Source organism: Lepidochelys kempii, chromosome 2 (assembly GCF_965140285.1).
Source record: "Lepidochelys kempii isolate rLepKem1 chromosome 2, rLepKem1.hap1, whole genome shotgun sequence".
In the NCBI taxonomy this organism is placed as follows: Eukaryota; Metazoa; Chordata; order Testudines; family Cheloniidae; genus Lepidochelys; species Lepidochelys kempii.
Window position 1 is genome coordinate 233515620 of NC_136381.1, and position 21538 is coordinate 233537157.

General features: G+C 44.2%; 1 protein-coding gene across 8 annotated transcripts in view; it reads left to right on the plus strand.

Moving 5' to 3' along the window:
• MLLT10 (MLLT10 histone lysine methyltransferase DOT1L cofactor) overlaps positions 1-21538 on the plus strand; it is a 225128-nt gene that overhangs the window by 14790 nt on the left and 188800 nt on the right. The window lies entirely within an intron of this gene.

The following is a 21538-nucleotide window of genomic DNA, read 5'->3' on the forward strand; positions in this document are numbered from 1 at the left end:
AGTGCAGTGGGTACTGGGAGTCCGCAGTGCTGGACTGTGACGGGGGAGGAATGGAATACAGCGGGTACAGACTGGAGCTAGGAGGTTGATAAGAGTGTTGGCAGTGTTTGGGGGGCGAATGGGAAAGTTTTCGACAGTAGCTGCAGGGGAGGGTAGGTACGGAGCTGCTCGGTTTACAGTGCTAGTAGCACCTGGAGCATGACCACTTGGCGCTGCATAATGTTTGAGACGCTCCATGGCTTCATTCTGGCGCGCTTTGTTCTCCTTTCGGTCCCTCTTCTCACTGTCCCGCCACTCCTTCAATTCTTGTTTTTTCGCTGCAGAGTGCATCATGACATCACAAAGAAAGACCTCTTTAGTTCTTCGTGGCCGCTTTTTAATTCTGCTTAGCCATTCAGCCGGCAATAACAAAGGGGGAGGCTGGGCTCCCAAGGTCATATCTGTGAAGCCAAAATGCAACATTTTACTGAAGCAGTATTGTTTGCAACACACAAACCACTGATTCAGTGATTTAAAATACAGCCACTATTCACATACCGATCACTGACTGGCTGACCCCAGGCAAGCACACATGAGCCATAAGGCCCCCAAAATGGTGAGTAACAACAGGGAAAATTAGCGTTCCAGGACTGTACTGTACAATGGGCACGTGGCTCTTGGGGAGAGTCAGCACTGTAGAGGGGGCCTTATAATCATTACTGTCCCCACATTTTCCACAGGCTGTGAGGAGCGTGAGCAGAGGGAGGGTCTTCTCCAAGACTGCAGCTTCTGCCCTGGCCCTTATGTGGCTTGCCTCTGTGCAGCAATAGTCGCCTTTCCCTCCTCTTCCCCCCTTGTGATGGCAGAGTGGCATGGGAAAGTTACACTTAATGGTGCAAGTAACAAAGCAACTCTGCCAAAGAACCTGCAGCAGCGGTTGCCTAGTATCCCATGAGTGTTTCCTGGAGGTCTCTGAGGGTGATTCCCTTGAAGTGAGGGAGTCAGTCAACACCCTGTTCTGCTGCTCAGACTAGGCATGTGGTGGTACACGCATCATACAGACACAAGTCTGCTTTCTGCAACCCTCCTGCATGCAACAACTCACTTCAGTGATTCCCAAAATCAAAACCACTTACAGGAGCCTCCTCTCCTCTTCACGCTTTGCCAAGCTCTGACAGCTGTGACTAATGTAATGCCAATATTTAAAAAGGGCTCTAGAGGTGATCCCGGCAATTACAGACCGCTAAGTCTAACGTCAGTACCGGGCAAATTAGTGGAAACAATAGTAAAGAATAAAATTGTCAGACACATAGAAGAACGTAAATTGTTAGGGAAAAGTCAACATGGTTTCTGTAAAGGGAAATCATGTCTTACTAATCCATTAGAGTCCTCTGAAGGGGTCAACAAACATGTGGACAAGGGGGATCCAGTGGACATAGTGTACTTAGATTTCCAGAAAGCCTTTGACAAGGTCCCTCACCAAAGGCTCTTACGTAAATTAAGTTGTCATGGGATAAGAGGGAAGATCCTTTCATGGATTAAGAATTGGTTAAAAGACGGGGAACAAAGGGTAGGAATAAATGGTAAATTTTCAGAATGGAGCGGGGTAACTAGTGGTGTTCTCCAAGGGTCAGTCCTAGGACCCAGCCTATTCATAAATGATCTGGAGAAAGGGGTAAACAGTGAGGTGGCAAAGTTTGCAGATGATACTAAACTGCTCAAGATAGTCAAGACCAAAACAGACTATGAAGAACTTCAAAAAGATCTCTCAAAACTAAGTGACTGGGCAACAAAATGGCAAATGAAATTTAATGTGGATAAATGTAGGGTAATGCACATTGGAAAAAATAACCCCAACGATACATGCAATATGATGGGGGGCTAATTTAGCTACAACTAATCAGGAGAAAGATCTTCGAATCATAGAATACCAGAGTTGGAAGGGACCTCATAAGGTCATCTAGTCCAACCCCCTGCTCAAAGCAGGGCGAATCCCCAATTTTTGGCCCAGATCCCTAAATGGCCCCCTCAAGGTTTGAACTCGCAACCCTGGGTTTAGCAGGCCAATGCTCAAACCACTGAGCTATCCCTCCCCCCCTTGGAGTTATTGTGGATAGTTCTCTGAAGAAGTTGATGCAGTGTGCAGCGGCAGTCAAAAAAGCAAATGGGATGTTAGGAATCATTAAAAAGGGGATAGAGAATAAGATGGAGAATATCTTACTGCCCTTATATAAATCAATGGTACGCCCACATATTGAATACTGCGTACAGATGTGGTCTCCTCATCTCAAAAAAGATATACTGGCATTAGAAAAGGTTCAGAAAAGGGCAATTGAAGTGATTAGGGGTTTGGAACGGGTCCCATATGAGGAGAAATTAAAGAAGCTAGGACTTTTCATCTTGGAAAAGAGGAGACTAAGGGGGGATATGATAGAGGTATATAAAATCATGAGTTGTATGGAGAAAGTGAATAAGGAAAAGTTATTTACTTGTTCCTATAGTATAAGAACTAGGGGCCACCAAATGAAATTAATGGGTAGCAGGTTTAAAACAAATAAAAGGAGGTTCTTCGCACAGCGCACAGTCAACCTGTGGAACTCCTTGCCTGAGGAGGTTGTGAAGGCGAGGACTATAACAGGGTTTAAAAGAGAACTGGATAAATTCATGGAGGTTAAGTCTATTAATGGCTATTAGCCAGGATGGGTAAGGAATGGTGTTCCTAGCCTCTGTTTGTCAGGGTGGAGATGGATGGCAGGAGATAGATTGCTGGATCATTACTTGTTAAGTTCACTCCCTCGGGGGCACCTGGCACTGGCCACTGTCAGTAGACAGGATACTGGACTGGATGGTCTGTTGGTCTGACCCAGTATGGCCATTCTTATCTTCTTATGACTGGCTAGCCTCCTCCAGGGTAGAGAAGAGCTCCTGGCTGCATGCATCTCTGGCCTCCGAGTCATCCTCTGCCTCTGGGTCCCCATCCCACTCTTGGTCCAAAATTTCCTCCTCCTGGCTCGGTCCACTATTGACTGGCACTTGAGCCAATGAAGTATCTACAGGGGCCTTCGCAGTGGAAGTGGGGTCGCCACGGACTATCGCGTCCAGCTCTTTGTAGAACTGGCAGTTCTTGGGCGTAGCAGTGAAGCAGCGTTTTGCCTCTCGTGCCTTGTGGTAGGCGTTCCACAGCTCCTTCACTTTTGCCCTACGCTGCAATGTGTCCCGGTCATGGACCCTTTCTATCATACATCGTGAAATCTGTCCAAAGGTATCATAATTCCTATGGCGGGAGCACAGCTGGGACTGGACAGCCTCCTCTCCCCAAATGCTGATGAGGTCCAGCAGCTTGGCATTGCTCCAAGCAGGTGATCTTCTGGTGCGTGGAGCAGGCATGGTCACCTGGAAAGATGCGCTGACACCACTGCATGCGTCACCAAGAAAACAGAAAGGGGACTTTAAAAATTCCCAAGGAATTTAAAGGGTGGGGCTCCCGGTTGGTCACCTGAGGGCAGGGCAGTAGAGTTCAAACTGATGACCAGACAGGTGAGAACAGGCATTGTGGGACACCTCCCAGAGGCCAGTTGCAGTGCTATAATCGACAAGGGTGTAGCCCCGGCTCAGAAAGTTGTATGCCTCTCATCAGGGTGTTTTTTACAGCGCTGCGACTGTGCAGTTTCTGCACACTAAATGGCTTGGCAGTGTGTACACCTTGGGAGTTAAAATGCAGAAACCTGCATTGCTGTGCAGAAACTTGCCAGCGTAGACAAAGCCTCAGTAAAGGTGTTGAGAGAGAATCTCCTTAGAAGTGCAGCATGTCATATGTCCCTTCTCCCCACCCATGCCCCCAACTCATGTTAATGGAAACTTTTGCATAGGTTTTTGGATTAGTGGCGTTACTGACTAAAATCCATCTTCTATCATATTGTACCTATGTAACAAAATACTGCATTACAATATTTCCTTAATTACTTACCTTCCATAAATCATCTACCATTTTCATTTACATAATCTCTTTTTGGTAAGAGTTGATAGCAATCATGTGAAACCAGTGGTGCTGGATAAAGTGTTTTAAAGTTTTTCCTGGAAAAAGGCTTTTCACAAATGAAACTTTTAGCAAAAAGTGGACCTCAAAATTGCAGAAACTCCATGGAAGCTGCTTCTTTGCTTAAAAACCTGGGTTTCCGTAAATGAGAAATTTCAATGATGATTTCACAAATAATTTAAATGATTTTACTAAAAGCAACAACAACAAAAACTTTGGGGAAAAAAGGAGTGGAGGAGGTCAGCTTTAACCCTGCAAAACAGAAACGACTTTAACATTTGTTGTGAAACCTTTTTTCTTTATTTTAATCATCTCTCAAAGTTAGTCCATTTCCACTAGGGAAACCAATTCAGGTGTTTCCATTTAAAAAAGAAATAAGTAAAGTGTTTCCTGTGGAAACCTTGCAAGTTAATCCTTCACATACAATCACATTGTTTACTGCTTTATGGGAAACTTCAGCCTGAGTCCTGCAAACCCTTACTTTCATGAAACTCCTTATTCAGGTGAGTAGTTCCATTGGCTGGTCATGTGATTGACTAGTTATACAAGTAAAGATTTGTAGATCTGTGCCTTTGATAGTAAGGTATGATATGTAATGTATGCCCAGAGGGTCAGAACAAGTGGAGTTTTATCAAATGCATTCTACATTCACAGGGCACTGAAGGGGCAACATGCTGTTCGTTAATAAAGATCTGACCTGTTTTGCTACTGTTTATATTTTTCCTTCCGCTCATGTTGTCTTGTTCTTTCTTCTCTTTCACCACCCATCTACACAGATCTCTCCCTCTGTACAGCATGGGCTTTTCCTTTTCATCTTGGTTGAGTGAGATCTCTTCTTAGGAGTGCTGTTCAGGTTTGACTTTTCCATGTGCTAGTGGTGTATTTAATGAAACTTACTAAAATATTTACTATAATGGTACTCTGATTTCCAGAAATAAATTGTCCTTTCCTGGGTCTTGACCTCTGCCCTCACTTTGCCACTTCATAATGAGTAAATCACGCAGACAAGCTGAGAATTGGTAAACCTCTTAGAATGGTCACTAAGCAAGAAAGCCCTCTGATGCATATATTTTTCCCTCCATCACCGTCATATTGATCTATTTGTATTCACCAGGAATGAGCCAATGACTCTACTAAAAGGGAAGTTGACCCAAGACACCTTGGAATGGATACCCTAGCTTATCTCTGACCAAATCAATTTCTGTATGCATTTTCCTCCCTTTCTGCTGCTTGGAAGACTGACTATGAAAGTCAGAAATCTAATAATCGCTTCACTAACTCCAAACTAACTAAAAACACTCTGGTAATCAGACCTGGTAGAAGCTTGAGTGCTCCACTAATTATCCCTAACAGACCTTACCATCTTCACCAGGGCCATTTACTTCACGCAGCTTAGCTCATCTGTGTTTAGCAACATGGCTATTGAACATGACAATCTAAGGTCTGGTCTACACTTAAAAATTAGATCAACTTAACTGTGTGGTTCAGAGCAGTACAAAATTTCACACCCTGAACGCTATAGCTAGGTTGACCTAACCACCAGCGTAGATGTGGCTAGGTCTTTGGAAGAATTCTTCTGTTATCGTATCTTCTGCCTCTCTGAGAGGTGGATTAACTCTATTGATGGGAAAAACCCCTTCCATCAATGAAGGAAGCATCTGCACTACAGTGGCACAGTTGCAGCGCTGTAACTGTTCTGCTGTGGTGTAGACAGACCCTAAATTAAGATGAATAATCCTCTTTGAGTGGGATGCTCATTATGGATAGGGCCTCATAAATTATGGGGCCCTGTTCTGCAATGACACTAATTTATTCTACCACTATGAAATACTTTTTATTTCCCAATTTGCATACAGACATGCACAACTATGACTTGTTGAAAAATACTGATTCATAATTCGTCAATTTATTTCAGTAGATTCTATCAGAGGATGGGTATTTTCAACATGTTTTCTAGGTGTCCTGGCTCAGAACCACATATAATAGAAACCCAGTGTTACGAACACCTCGGGAATGGAGGTTGTTCGTAATTCTGAAATGTTCGTAACTCAACAAAAAGTTATGGTTCTTTCAGAAGTTTACAATTGAACCTTGACGTAATGCAGCTTTGAAACTTTACTATGCAGAAGAAAAATGCTGCTTTTAACCATCTTAATTTGAATGAAACAAGCACAGAAACAGTTTCCTTACTTGTGAAATCTTTTTTAAACTTTGTTTTTAGTAGTTTAACATAGTACTGTACTGTATTTCCGTATTTATTTATTTTTGTCTCTGCTGCTATCGCCTGATTGCGTACTTCCGGTTCCAAATGAGTGTGGCTGACCAGTCAATTGGTAAATCTGGTTTTGTAACTCTGAGGTTCTACTGAACATGAACACAAGGGACAGGGGAAAATTGTAGCTGGTTTTAGAAGCTCATTTTCTAGGCCTCAGCTGATGTGGTATTTTCCAGGCTGTTCAGCTCACTAGCCTATACTTTTGGTTCTCCAGCTTCCTGACTGCAAGCTTGACTTCAACTCTGGCTCTGCACACTAGAATCTAATTAACTCCTTCTTGTGAGGAAAGTTGGAGAGCAAGGGGCAGTTGGAGGCAGGTTTTGGTAGGCCAAGGAGATGGAAAACAAAACCTTTAGCACCTGTCCCTACAAAATGACACATTCTGCAGGTGAAAAAAATTCATTGGCATCTTAGGGGAGGGAAGGGATGCCAGATTCTCCAGTTGTGAAAATCCTGCCATCCTTATTGGGATGAATGGGTTAGGTTACACTTCAGGACTATCATTTTAGGCTCTCTGCAGATTCAGTGAGGTGTCACTGTATCAGTTCAAATTTTAAAGATGTATTTTTGCAGCCATGCAGGCTAGCAAGCAACATTTCAAAAAACAAATGCAAACAAATTCTGGAGCACAATTGAGCAGCAAAAGGGTAAATTTCACAGCTCTGGAATTGTGGAATACATAAGGCACTGCTTATGGCTCTCACAGGTTTTCTATTACCTCATGTAAACTGGGATAGTGGAAAAAGGTTCTCCTTCTCTGTGAGGAACAAGTGATGTTGTTTTGTGGTTGATGGGGGTGGGGATCTCTGCATCTCCAAACTATTGGACTCTCTTCAGGGTAGCCCTGCACTGTCTCTCTGCACATCTTCGTCCTGAATAGTGTAATTAGTGCAGGTTTGTCTCAGTACTTAGTGGACCCTCTGCTTGTGTCCAGATTTTTTTAGAGCAGCTTATAATTGAAAACTGGTAATGGAACTGTTGTGGCTTTCATGGCAGTTTCGGTTAATGTTGCAAGCTCTAGCATCTCATCTGTTTACATTGATGGGTTCCATATCATTCTACCCATTATCTATCAAGGCATGTTTTTAGTAGCTATCATATAGGTCAGAAGGAGCTCAAGTGTAGTCCTGAGCAGTTGCGAGCCATAGTGCATTTTCCACAATTACATTATAGTACTTTGCACTAAAGAGTCTTTGGCTAAAGTTGGTACTGTGGTTTGTTTTTTTTAAAACATCTTCCAAAGATTCCTGTCCTCTTTGTGTTTGAACTCTTAGCATAAGTGGGAGAGGGTATGGCACAATGTGGATGTCTAACAATATATGGCCATCTTCAGGAAATCAGATATCTTCATTTCCTCTCACCCTAAAGGCTTAGTAAAAAGACCTTGTTGCCAGATGCATGAAACAGTGTCTAAGGGAAGCATATGTCATATTCAGAAATCCTGTGTCAGAAGGAATTCAGGCTCACGAGACCATTCCATGGCAGCTTCCAGAGGCAGAGATGTCACCTGTTACTAGTAAGGAAATATGCAGGCTAAAACCCGCTTGCACCACAGAATAAGGGAAAAACTTCAAAAGTAACTTAGGACCCTAAAGTGACATTGAAAGTCAGTAATATTTTAAGCTCCTAAATGTCTAAGTCACTTTGCAAATTGATTCTTTGGAGAAAAGAGGAATTATATAGTTGTGATGGGTTACCCCACCATTCCAGGGTGCCACCTGATGTACTGGGGTCCCTCTGAGCCCATCTGTTCCACCAGCCTGGGTGCCCTCACCCTGTCCTGCCGTGCCAGGCCCTCAAGCCTCCTCTAGCACACACACCGGTAGGGACACACCCAGCTGCAAAGGCACACAGACACTGAGAACAGCTCTGTGTGGAAAGACTCAGCTCGGGCATTGTCCAGCACTCAAGTGCACACACTCTCTGGAATGTAAACCCAAAATTATATTGTCTTGTGCTGCACAGAAATCTATACAGTGTAAGCTCATGAAATCCGCCCCCTCCCTCAATATGGAGGAAGATATGCACAGCTTTTTGCCTCCCCCTCCCCAGTTATGAATTACACAAACTAGTTTTAGAATAAATAAAAACTAGTTTATTAACTACAAAATGTAGATTTTAAGTTATTATAAGGGATAGCAAACAATTAAAGCAGATTAGCAAGCAAATAAAACAAACATGCAAACTAGACTTAATACGCGAAAGAAATTGGCTACAAATAGTAATTTCTCACCCTAAATGTTTTAGGCGGGTTGCAGAATTTTTTGAGGACAAACTGCTCTTGTTTGCAGTCTAAAATTCCAGATATATGCTTCATGGGCCAGCCACCATTCCCAGCCTGGGTTCAGTACTTCCTTCCCTTTCCCTTTGCCTTTGTTTCTTAAGGAATGTCTTCTTTGGCAACGTTAAAGCGCTCGGAGAGAGTTCTCCCAGCACTCTAAATACCTACCTCCATGAGGGGCATAGCTACCAGTGCTGGGAGCGCAGCTCCTAGTGCTGGTGCACTGTCTATACTGGCATGTTACAGTGCTGAAACTTGCAGTGCTCAGGGCTTTTTGTGTTTTTTTTTTTTTTTTTTTCCCCCCTCACCCCTGAGCGATAAAGTTGTAAAGTGCCAGTGTAGACAAGCCCTTAGATGTTTCCAGCTGTCATCCTGGGTGGGGATTCAGTGAAGAGTGAACCAAGATTAACACACTCCCCAGCTTTAAATAGGATTTGCATATGGACGGAATCCTTTGTTTCCCAGTTTAACCCTCACCCCACCCTTAATGGAAAAACACTAGAAATCCAAAATGGTTTCCAGTATGAGGAGACATGATCACCTGACCCTGCAGTGTCAAAGCAGCATTCCAGGAAACTTCTCAGGAAGGTGGGAGATTAGCATTTTCAAAGTCCTCGGGCTTGTCTACACTGGGAAGTTTTGTCGATGAAACTAATGTTGACAAGGGAAAATCGACAAAAGCAAAGTCTCCAAAGTGTGTGTACAGTTGCTCCCTCTGTCGACAGATCATGTCCACATTCGGGGCATCTTTGTTGACAGCGAGTGCAATAGACTGTGGGTATGTATCCCACAGTGCCTGGTGACGCCGTCTGTCGCTAGGTGTTGTGGGAATGCGGGAACGGATTGTGGCGCATCCTGGGATGTGCAAAATGTACTGTTATGCACTGCTTTGTGTCCCAACCCTCCAAAGGTCTCTGGCTTTCTTTTGCCTTGTTTTTCCAACTGGCATTCTTTTGTAGTGCGTGCCAGCACGTGCAGTGAGAGAGGATGGATCTTGCACTTCTCTCCTATGTGCTGTTAGTTGTCATGAGGACATTGCACATGGCAGCACAGTTACTTGCAGAGATACTCGCAAAGTTAGCAGAGGATGAATTGCAGGCACTTATCAGTGCTTTGTGCATTCACAGAGCAGCTGCGTATGGTAGGGCATTGCTTTTGGGCTAGGGAAACAAGCATTGATTGATGGGATTGTATTGTCATGCAGGTGTGGGATGATAACCAGTGGGTTGCGTAAAGCAACCTTCATGGAGCTATGTGCTGAGCTGGCCCGCGACGTGCAGCTCAAGGACAGCAGATTGAGAGCTGCCCTTTCGGTAGAGAAGCGTGTTGCAATTGCTGTGTGGAAGCTGGTGAATCCAGACTGCTAGCGGTCAGTCGCAAATCAATTTGGAGTAGGAAAGTCCACTGTTGGGGCTGTATTACTCTAAGTGTGAAGGGCAATAAATCACATCCTGCTGCGGAGGTCTGTGACTTTGGGAAATGTGCATGACTTAGTGGATGGCTTTGCGGAGATGGGTTTCCCTAACTCTGGTGGGGCCATTGATGGCACACACATTCCAATTTTAGCACCAGACCACCTTGCCTCTGAATACCTCAATAGGAAGGGATTCAGGGTGTTGCAGGTACTTGTGGATCACCTGGGGCGTTTCACAGACATCAATGCAGGCTGGTCTAGAAAGGTGCATGACGCACGCATCTTCAGGAACAGTGGCCTGTACAGAAAGCTGCAGGCAGGGACTTTCTTTCTAGACCACAAGTTCACAGTGGGGGATGTGGAAATGCCCATAGTAATCCTGGGAGACTTTGCTCACCCCTTGCAGCCCTGGCTCATGAAACTTTAAACAGGGCACCTGGACATCAGCAAGGAGCGTTTTAACAACAGGCTGAGCAGGTGCCGCATGGTAGTCGAATGTGCTTTTGGCCATTTGAAAGCTCGCTTGAGGTGTTTAAATGGCAGGCGAGACCTTACCGAGGATGATAATCCCGTGGTCATAGCCGCGTGTTGCACTTTGCATAATCTGTGTGACTCTAAGGGTGAAATGTTTGCTCAGGTGTGGAGCACTGAGGCAGAGCGCTCGGCTGCACAGTTTGAACAGCCAGATGCTAGGGCTGTCAGAGGAGCCCAGAGGGCTCCTGTGAACATCAGAGAGGCTTTGAGGAACCACTTTGGCAATGAGGGGCAGTAAGACATGTGCTTTGGAGTTGCTTCCCTGTTGCATCCATGTACAGTGTTGGGGCCCAAGATCCGTGCAACACAATGCTTTAGAGACCTCTACCAGAGAGTGAATTGATTGCAATACGCTTTTGTAGAACACAGAATAAAAACTCAGTACCATTAAATACCTTAGCCTTTATTGTTAAAAAGGGTAAAACCTCACAACTGTGTGTAGCTCCAGCTATCATTGTGCAAGCTGTGAGGGGGGGTGGAGTGATGGGGAAATTCGGGAGTGCTGTGGAGTGAAAAGGAATGTGTGGGCATAGAGGGCGGTGGGGTTGGCAAAGAATTGTGTATCTGCTGCAGAGGCGCTCGAACTCGGATCTGCTCAGTCTGCAGCTGTATCAGGGACTTGAGCATCTCTGTCTGATCCTCCATAACTTTTAGCATCCGCTCTGTTGCTTGCCTACCAAAAGCAGCATTCTCTTTTCTGTCCTGGCTTTCGGCTTTCCAGCACTCTTTCCGTGCCCCACTCCATCTCTCATCACGCTGCAGCACCTTGTGGAACATCTCCTCTTTCCGGTGCCTAGGATTTTTTTCTTATCTGTTGCAGCAGGTTGGCAGGGGTGCGTGTTGTGTTCCTCAGGGTCTGTGCTGAACAGAAGAGGGATTTTTGCATTCCAGCAAATGATGGAAACATTTACGTAAAAGGGCATTTTGCTAGTAGAAATAATTCTCTCTGAGAATTAGGCAGGCACACAGCCCTGTGAGCACCCCAGTCATGGTGAGTTCTGGGAGTGGGGGAAAGGCAGTTGTGTGTATGGACAAAAGGTCTCAGCTTGCAGGGGAGCTTTTCAAGGAACTCATTCTAAAATTAGCCCACAATTTTTCACAGGCGGCTAACCTGCCAGCTGACATCTCGCTGATGAGGTTACTAATGATGAGGGTGACTAGGGAAACCAGGGCTCAGCTTTTGAATGCTTGCGGCTTTCACCCTGGTCTATATGCAGCTCAGCTACGTGCTGCTTTGGTCCCAGCTCCAGTGACTGCTAAATGGCATGGTACAGTTTCCACCAATGGGGGACCTAACAAGGGTTCAATCCCTTGGAATCTGCAGTAGAGGCTTAACAAGTACGTCTTGGAAACTTTCCAGAGCCTCTCTCTGGAGGATTCCCTGCAGGTCTCGATGTCCATCGACACCATACTTGGCCATGTAGATTAGCTGCACACTAACTGCCTCCCACTTTCGATTCCCTACACAAGCCACAGCAACTTACCCAGAGTCACATCTGTTTTCTACTCCCCGTTGAGCACTTCTGGAGTGGAGAAAAGTTCCTGGCTGCATGCCCCGTTAGGCCACCCCGTGTCTTCTAGCTCAACTTCTTCATCCACAATTTCAGCCTCAGAGTTACCCCCTCTTTCAGCAGCCTGCGAAGTATCCACAGGGCAATCGGGGATGGAGGTGGGGTCACCACCGAGGATAGCATTCAGCTCCTTCTAGAAGCGGCAGATCTTAGGTGCACCACCAGAGCGATGGTTCACCTCCTGCGCCTTACGGTACGCCTGCCTCAGCTCCTTTATCTTTGCTCTGCACTGCTGCGTGTCCTGATCATAGCCCTTTTCACACAAGCCTCGAGAGATTTGCCCTTGTGTCCTGATTCCTACGGGTCACTTGCAGCTGCGACTGAACAGACTCCTCTCCCCCTATACTGATCAAATCCAACAACTCGGTGGTCCAGGAGGGAGCGCTTTTGGGGTGATAGCCAGCCATGCTCACCTTGGAAGCTGCTCTGGGAAGCCAGCAAACAGGAAATGAGATTTAAAAGTCCTGGGTCTTGCAAGAGGGAGGTGCAGGTTGGCTGCAGGGCAGCAGAGTTCAAACCTCTGACAAGAGCGGCAGTAGGGGAATTGTGGGATACTTTCTGGAAGCCAATAAAATTGAAAAAAACCCTGTGGTGTCTACACTGGCTGTTCGTCGACTATAAAGGGATGGAAAAGACAAAAGTCTCTCGCAGGGGTGGAAGTTTTTTGTCACCAAAACTGGGGGTAGGGGGGTGGGGTTTCGGAAAAAAATGACCTTACAGTGTGTACGCTATCGTGTTTTTTTTTCACCAAAGGCCAGGTTTTGGCAACAAAACTTCCCAGTGTAGACAAGCCCCTAGTGTTCTAACTAATGACCCATCCAGGCTGATTGCATTCTGTCTGGTAGGCATTCCCCAGGTGCTAACAGTTGTAATTCTTACATATTTCATAGTCCTAACTTTAGATACAAAAATGATACCAGCATACAAGTAGGATAATCATATTAAGTAAATCATAACATTTCCAATGATATCTCACATGGCCAATTTTGCATAAATATACCTTAGTTATGCCATATTCATATTATAACAGTATTTGTATGAAGAATTTGGAGTATTCTGTCACAATAGTTATTCCTAAATGAACCAGCAGTACATTCCAGGAAAGGAGTAGGATGGATCGTGTGTGTGTGTCCTCTTTTCTTTATCTTTCTTACTCTTTATTCTTACTGCTCACTGTGATTTCTTAGTAGAAGATTCAGGGATGGGTCAGGATCCAGCATATAAAATTTGTCAGCTGCTTTCCTTTCTGGGATTGGCCTCTACCTTCAAACTGACTCACCCTGGTTGAATTAATCTCTTAAGAGAGCACTATGTATGCTTATTGAATTTCTATCCAGGTAAAATTCAAAGTGGCTGATAAATGCTGTTGGAAATTTTTAAGTATCTCTACATCTTAGGAAGCATTCAACTAGTGGGCCACAGAAGGAGTGTGGCTAAGCCCCAGTGTCTGAATACTTAGTCTGGACTGCCTGAGTTCTGTGGTAGAAGAGAGGCACAGCCCACTGGTGCTGTATTAAGGAGACATCAGGTTTTTTGTTTTTTTTGTAAACCTCCTTAAGAGATTTCCACTTTAAAGATATTGGGCCAGATTCTTAGCTATTGTAAATTGGAATAGCTTCATTAACTTCAGTGGGGTTCTGCCAGTTTATACCAGTTGAGGATGTAGCTGCAATCTGTGTCAGATTCTGAACTCCTGGGATTCAGCTGCCTAGGGTCAGACAGGTACAATTCTTCAAACTTTAAAGCCTTTTTATTCCTAAAGGCAATCACAATATGTAGGAGCATGAGGTTCCTCTTCACAGGGCTGGGGGAAAGCCGACAGGTGCGGAGGAGCACATGGTTCGGACAGCGACATCCCTTGGGGAAAATCTATTAATGGAGATTCTCTATGTCCTAGTAAGGAGGAGAGGATGGAAGATGATAAAATACAGGTAGGAACTGATGAGAAACAGTCAAATAAAAAAAGTCCCATTCAACTACATCATGTAATGGCAGACAGCTAAAACATAATAAGTTTTTAAAGTGCTTATATACCAATGCTAGAGGTCAAAATAATAAGATGGGTGAACTAGAGTGCCTCGTTTTAAATGAGGATATTGATATAATAGACATCACAGAAACTTGGTGAAATGAGGATAATCAATGGGACACAGTAATACCAGGGTACAAAATATATCGGAAGGACAGAACAGGTCATGCTGGTGGGGGAATGGCACTATGTATGAAAGAAAGTGTAGAATCAAATGAACTAAAAATCTTAAATGAACCAAACTGTACCATAGAATCTCTACGGATAGAAATTCCATGCTCTAATCATAAGAATATAGCAGTAGGGATATACTACTGACCACATGACCAGGATGGTGATAGTGACTGTGAAATGCTCAGGGCGATTAGAGAGGCTATTAAAATAAAAAACTCAGTACTATTGGGGGATTTCAGCTCTGTCCATATTGACTGGATACATGTCATCTCAGGATGGGATGCAGAGATAAAGTTTCTTGACACCTTAAATGCCTGCTTCTTGGAGCAGCTAGTCCTGGAACCCACAAGAGGAGAGGCAATTCTTGATTTTGCCCTAAGTGGAGCACAGGATCTGGTCCAAGAGGTGAATATAGCTGGACCGCTTAGCATTAGTAACCATAATATAATTAAATTTAACATCCCTGTGGTGGGGAAAACACAACAGCAGTCCAACACTGTAGCATTTAATTTCAGAAAGGGGATCTATACAAAAATGAGGCGGTTAGTTGAACAGAATTTAAAAGGTAAAGCGCCAAAAGTGAAATCCCTGCAAGCTGCATGGAAAGTTTTTAAAGACACCATAATAGAAGATCAACTTAAATGTATACCCCAAATTAAAAAAACATACTAAAAGAACAAAAAAAGTGCCACTGTGGCTAAACAACAAAGTAAAAGAAGCAGTGAGAGGCAAAAAGGCATCCTTTAAAAAGTTGAAGTTAAATCCTAGTAAGGAAAATAGAAAGGAGCATAAACTCTGGCAAATGAAATGTAAAAATATAATTAGGAAGGCCAAAAAAGAATTTGAAGAACAGCTAGCCAAAGACTCAAAAAGTGATAGCAAAACATTTTTTAAGTGCATCAGAAGCAGGAAGCCTGCTCAACAACCAACGGGGCCACTGGATGATCAAGATGCTAAAGGAACACTCAAGGACGATAAGGCCATTGCGGAGAAACTAAATGAATTCTTTGCATCCATCTTCACAGCTGAGGATGTGAGGGAGATTCCCAGACCTGAGCCATTCTTTTTAGGTGACAAATCTGAGGAACTGTCCCAGATTGAGGTGTCATTAGAGGAGGTTTTGGAACAAATTGATGAACTAAACAGTAATAAGTTACCAGGACCAAATGGTATTCTCCCAAGAGTTCTGAAGGAGCTCAAATGTGAAATTGCAGAACTACTAACTAGTCTGTAATCTATCATTTAAATCAACTTCTGTACCAAATGACTGGAGGATAGCTAATGTGATGCCAATTTTTAAAAAGGGCTCTTGAGGTGATCCTTGGTAAGCCTGACTTCGGAACCGGGCAAACAGGTTGAAACTAAGAACAAAATTGTCAGGCACATAGATGAACATAATTTGTTGGGGAAGAGTCAACATGGTTTTTGTGAAAGAAAATCATGCCTCACCAATCTACTCGAATTTTTTGAGGGGGTGAACAAGCATGTGGACAAGGGGGATCCAGTGGATATAGTGTACTTAGATTTTCAGAAAGCTTTTGACAAGGTCCCTCACCAAAGGCTCTTAAGCAAAGTAAGCTGTCATGGGATAAGAGGGAAGGTCCTCTCATGGGTCAGTAACTGGTTAAAAGATGGGAAACAAAGGGTAGGAATAAATGGTCAGTTTTCAGAATGGAGAGAGGTAAATAGTGGTGACCCTCAGGGGTCTGTACTGGGTCCAGTCCTATTCTATATATTCATAAATGATCTGGAAAAAGGGGTAAACAGTGAGGCGGCAAAATTTGCAGATGATACAAAATTGTTCGAAATAGTTAAGTCCCAGGCAGACTGTGAAGAGCTACAAAAGGATCTCTCAAAACTGGGTAATGGCAACAAAATGGCAGATGAAATTCAATGTTGATAAATGCAAAGTAATACACATTGGAAAACATCATCCCAACTATACATATAAAATGATGGGGTCTAAATTGGCTGTTGCCACTCAAGAAAGAGGTCTTGGAGTAATTTGTGGATAGTTCTCTGAAAACATCCACTCAATGTGCTGCGGCAGTCAAAAAAGCAAACAGAATGCTGGAAATCATTAAGAAAGGGAGAGATAATAAGACAGAAAAAATCATATTGCTTCTATATAAATCAATGGTATGCCCACATTTTGAATACTGTGTGCAGATGTGGTCGCCCCATCTCAAAAAAGATGTATTGGACTTGGGAAAAGTTCAGAAAAGGGCAACAGAAATTATTAGGAGTATGGAATGGCTGCCGTATGATGAGAGATTAATAAGACTGGGACTTTTCATTTGGGAAAAGAAACGACTAATGGGGGATATAATAGAAGTCTATAAAATCATGACTGATGTGGAGAAAGGAAATAAGGAAGTGTTTACTCCTCATAACATAAAAACTAGGGGTCACCTAATGAAATTGATAGGCAGCAGGTTTAAAACAAACAAAAGGAAGTATTTTCCTGCCAGAGGATGTTGTGAAGGCCAAGACTATAACAGGATTCAAAAAAGAACTAGATAAATTCATGGAGGATAGGTCCATTAATGGCTATTAGCCAGGATGGACAGGGATGGTGTCCCTAGCTTCTGTTTGCCAGAATCTGGGAATGGTAGATGGGATGGATCACTTGTTGGTTACCTGTTCTGTTCATTCCCTCTGGGGCACCTAGCATTGGCCACTGTTGGAAGACAGGATACTGTGCTAGATGGACCTTTGATCTATGTTCTTATGTTTATCCTCTGATAGTCACACACCACCCCAACTGCAGCACTGGGAAGCTTCCAGTCAATTCTTTATTGACTGCCGTAGAGTTTAAGGCCAGAAAGGACCACCAGATTATCTAGTCTGACATCCTTTATATCACAGGCCACTAAAGCACTCTACACAAAGACTGATAACCAGAATTAAACTAAAGTGTTCTAGCCCTCAGGGGACTAAACCATTATGTGCTGTAGGCAGAAAACAGGAGGGGCTGAGGCATCAATTCCCTGAATTGGCAGGGAATTAATTAAGTAAAATATACCCAGATCCCAGATGATCCTAGCAAGTACCCACACCCCATGCTGTAGAGGTAGGCAAAAACCTCTCAAGTTCCATGCCAGTCTGACCTGTGGAAAAATTCCTTCCTGACTCCATGTATAATGAACAGTTAGACCATGAGCATGTGAGCAAGAACCAACCAGTAAGCAGTGGAAAGAATTCTCAGTACGATTTCAGAACATTGGCCAACCCCATCCAGTCTCCAATCTCCAGCTGTGGCCATCTCCCTTCAGTGAAGGGAGACACCTGCCCCCTCCCTCCCCAAATACAAAGTGTGTGTGGGAAATTCCCTTCCTGACCCTTGCAGCTGAGCTGCTGACCCCTGAAGCATGCGAGGAACATAAGATATGAACTGAGGGGACCACCAGGGCTGCCAAGCCCTGTCCCCACCATTGCAAGCAACTCCGTCATACAGTCCCACTCATAAATTTATCAAGTGATATTTTAAAACTAACTAGTTGTTTGCCCCCACAACTACTGGGAGGCTGTTCCAGAGCCTCACTCCTCTGATGGTTAAAAACCTTCTGATTCGCAGCCTGAAATTTGTTCATGGCCAGTTATATCCATTTGTGTTTGTGCTAACAATGGCTTTCATCTTAAATAACTTTTAGTCCTCCCTGCTGTTTACCCTCCTGACATATTTATAGAAAGCAATCATATCCTCTCAGCCTTCATTTTGCTAGGCGAAACAAGCCAATGCTCTGCCACTGAAAGAGCATCCCTCAGGAGCGATCTCTTTTACCTGTTCTGTTTTGGGGACCCTTTTTTGATATTTCCCCTGTGTTCCTGTCACCCTACTCCGCTTTATTTTGATGTTCCTGGTGCCTTTTGGGCACCTCTGTCCCATCTCTGGTTTCCAGATTTCTGTGAGGAACATTAGTGGCTTTTCGAATGCTTGTTCCCGTCAGTATTCCGCATGTGGATACTTATTCTCGCTATGCACCTGATACCGGAAAATTTTGCCTCTAGTGTCAAGTGGTTTACACGTATGACCTGCATCTTCTCATGTTCAGCACCCAGGGTATAAGGGGAAGTGCACACTGACTGCCTCTCCAGTTCCTTGTTACTGCCGTGTGGCCTGAGTCGGAATCTTTATTTCTGGAGCTATCCTCGCATCATCTTAATCTCAGTAAATATAATTGTATATAGTTTGTTACTGTTTTTATAGTATATTATGTAGTTAGTGTAGCTTAATTTTCCCCACACTGGGAGACCATCTTTGTCATTCCTTTTGGGAGTAGGACTTTTGCCAGAATTCTGGGATTTAAAAACTGTCTCCTGTCATTGCTCCTCCTTGGTCAGCAATAACCCCTATTGCTGCCCTTACTGCCTAGGAGAGGTGCATACCTCTGGCAAGTGCAGTGTCTGTTGTTTCTTCCCACCCTGGATCTGAGAGGCATAAGAGTTCCAGTTAAGGAAGCACCTCATGGAGAAAGCCATGAGATCCGAGTCAGATCCAGGCCTGGGAGACTTCCCTGTACATTGTCCTCAGTCCTCAAGCAGCACGAGTCTGAGCATGAGCGCAGAAGCAGAGGCCAGCTCGGATAAATCTAATGACTTATTTTCTCAGGCTTCTTATGAGAGTAAGGTGCACTCTCACAGACACAAAAACAGATCCACCTCTAAATCTGCTTCCAGGAGAAGGAATTCCTCCCTAACTCCTTCCAAGTTGAGTGAGTGTTGATGTGCAGGTCCCAAGGATACAGGTCTGCCTAAGCCTCCCTCATGGCAGCTAGATTCCTAAAGGGTCTGACTAGGGTCTTCCCACTACTAACTAAGCCAAAGTACTTATACTGCAGCACTTACTGGGGCACCTTTCAAACTGATGACCACGTGCTCAGTGTTCTACCTGTCTATGAAGTTCGCCTTTCTCGTCACCATTATGTTGGCCAGAAGGGCAGGTGAACTGGAGGGCCCACATGGCTGACTTGCTTCACGCTTCATTTCAAAAGAGAAGGCATCCCTTCTCCTCTAACCGAAATTCATCCCGAAGATAGTTTTTGAGGTCCACATAAACCAATCGATTCACTTACTGATATTCTTCCCAAAGCCTTACGCCTCCAGCAAGGAAAGAAGACTTCATCCTCTTGATTTCAGATGAGCATTGGCGTTCTACCTGCAAAGAACGAAACCATTTAGAAAATCACCTATACTATTAGTAGTTGTTGCAGAGCGAGCATGGGGATTAGCAGTATCTGCTCATATTCTCAAAGTGGATTTCTGCCTATATCCTTTGCTATCAGTTGGCACTTTTCCCTCCCCCAGGTGGGATAAGGGCCCATCTCACTAGGGCACAGGTGAACTCAGTAGCATCTCTTTGAGAACTGCCTTATGCTGGCCATTTGTAAGGCAGCAATCTAGAGTTCCATCCACAAGTTCACAAAGCATTACGCTTTGGTCCAAGCCTCTTCTGTTGATGCAGCGTTTGGAATTGCAGTGTTAGACGTGTATACTGCCTGCATCCTCACACTCCCTCTCTCCCATTTGAGTACTGCTTGCCAGTCACCCATATACGGAGAACACATTGGGACCAGCACTTGAAGAAATGGAGGTTACTTACCTGTAACTGGGAGTTCATTGAGATGTGTGGTCCCTATCTGTATTCCGCTTCCCGTTTTCCTTCCCTTCTGCTTTGGATCATGACTGGAGTTGTGGTAGAGAAGGAACTGGAGAGATGGTTAGTCTGCAACTCCCTTTATACCCTCGGTGCTGCATGTGAGGAGAGCCAGGGTGCAGGCATGGACCAACGGACACTAGTTGCAACATTTTCCAGTCTCAGGTGCATGGTGCCATACTCATATATGGAAAACAGTTATAGACCACATCTCCTGAAGGAACCACCAGTTACAAGTAAGTAACCTACATTTTTGTGGTGCAGGTCTGTTTCAGGCACTGAGGGTTTTATGTCCTTTCAGGGTGACAAACTATGCGTTCTTAACCCCAGAGGTATGCCTATTATGAAAAGGCATGTGTTGCATTTTCTTCCATGTGTCCTGTGAAAGGAGCGTTTGGGGCAGATACTGTCTCAAGTATGCAGGTGTGCTAGGGAATGCTTTCAGGTGTTCCCTGAGGCAGCTTTACTCTAGAGATTCAGTTGATCTCAGCTTCAGATCAGACCAGAGTGTTTTGAAAGAGAAAAGCCTGAGTTGGCCTCACCTCTGGAGGGATTTGAGTATGCACTGATGCAAGTAGTGCAGACATCAGTTTTCCGCTCTATGTCCACTGATGTAGCTTCACCACCTCCACTGAAGCATTCCGTGTCATTCCTGCCAATGGTTTGCCATGTACAGATACTGATGCTTGAAGTCAGGGCTAGCAGTATTCGGCAATACCAGGGGGCACAGAGAGAAAGCAAACTGCTCTCTGACTTGCCCGTGCTGAAGCTTTTAATAACTTTATGCACATTAGCACTTGAAGCCTCTTGTATCCCTTCTCTATATGTATTTAGAATTGGGAAATTGCTCTGAGAGGCTTCAGTGGTAATGTACATTTGGAGATCTAGGCAGGTCAAGCCTGTTAATCTCTGAAGCTGTAGTAATTACTTTCGGTGCTAATTTGGGCTTGTGTCAAGATTTTTCAGAGCTGTTTGCAGTCAGAGTGCTTATTGTGCCAAGATTGCCCACATGCTGTGGAATTAGCTCCTTTAGTGTGTTGAAGATTGGTTTTGACCCCAGTGTACTCCCACTTTGAGAGGCCCTAATGCAGCTAGTGTTTGACGCCTGGAGAGCAGGTGTCTGTCAAACATACCACGCATAAGTGTATTTTTGTGGTCTAAATGACCTATACAAATTCTGAAGAATTTGTTTTAATTTAAAAAAAAAAAAAAGCATTTCCGATTGTATATAAACCCTTCAAAAATGTGAACCGAGTGTAAATGATGTAGTGTTGTCTGCCTGAGTCTGCAGGCAGCCTTAAAAAATGACTGACAGGTGTTGAAACCATCTCTTTACTAACCAGTTCTAAAGCCACTTGATGATCCATTCATGTAAGCATTAACTATTTAACTGCTGATCATTTTAGCAAGAGCCATGAGGGAAGGGTGAGAGTAAAGCCTGTGGGATTTGAAAAGTGCGATAGGGAAGGAAATGCTGAGAGAAGAAAGGAGAAGATATGGACGGGAGAGGATGGGGATGGAGGAAAAACAAAGGGCAAAAATATCAGTGGTTCTAAAGGCCACCCCCTGGCGTGGTGCTGGATGACAAC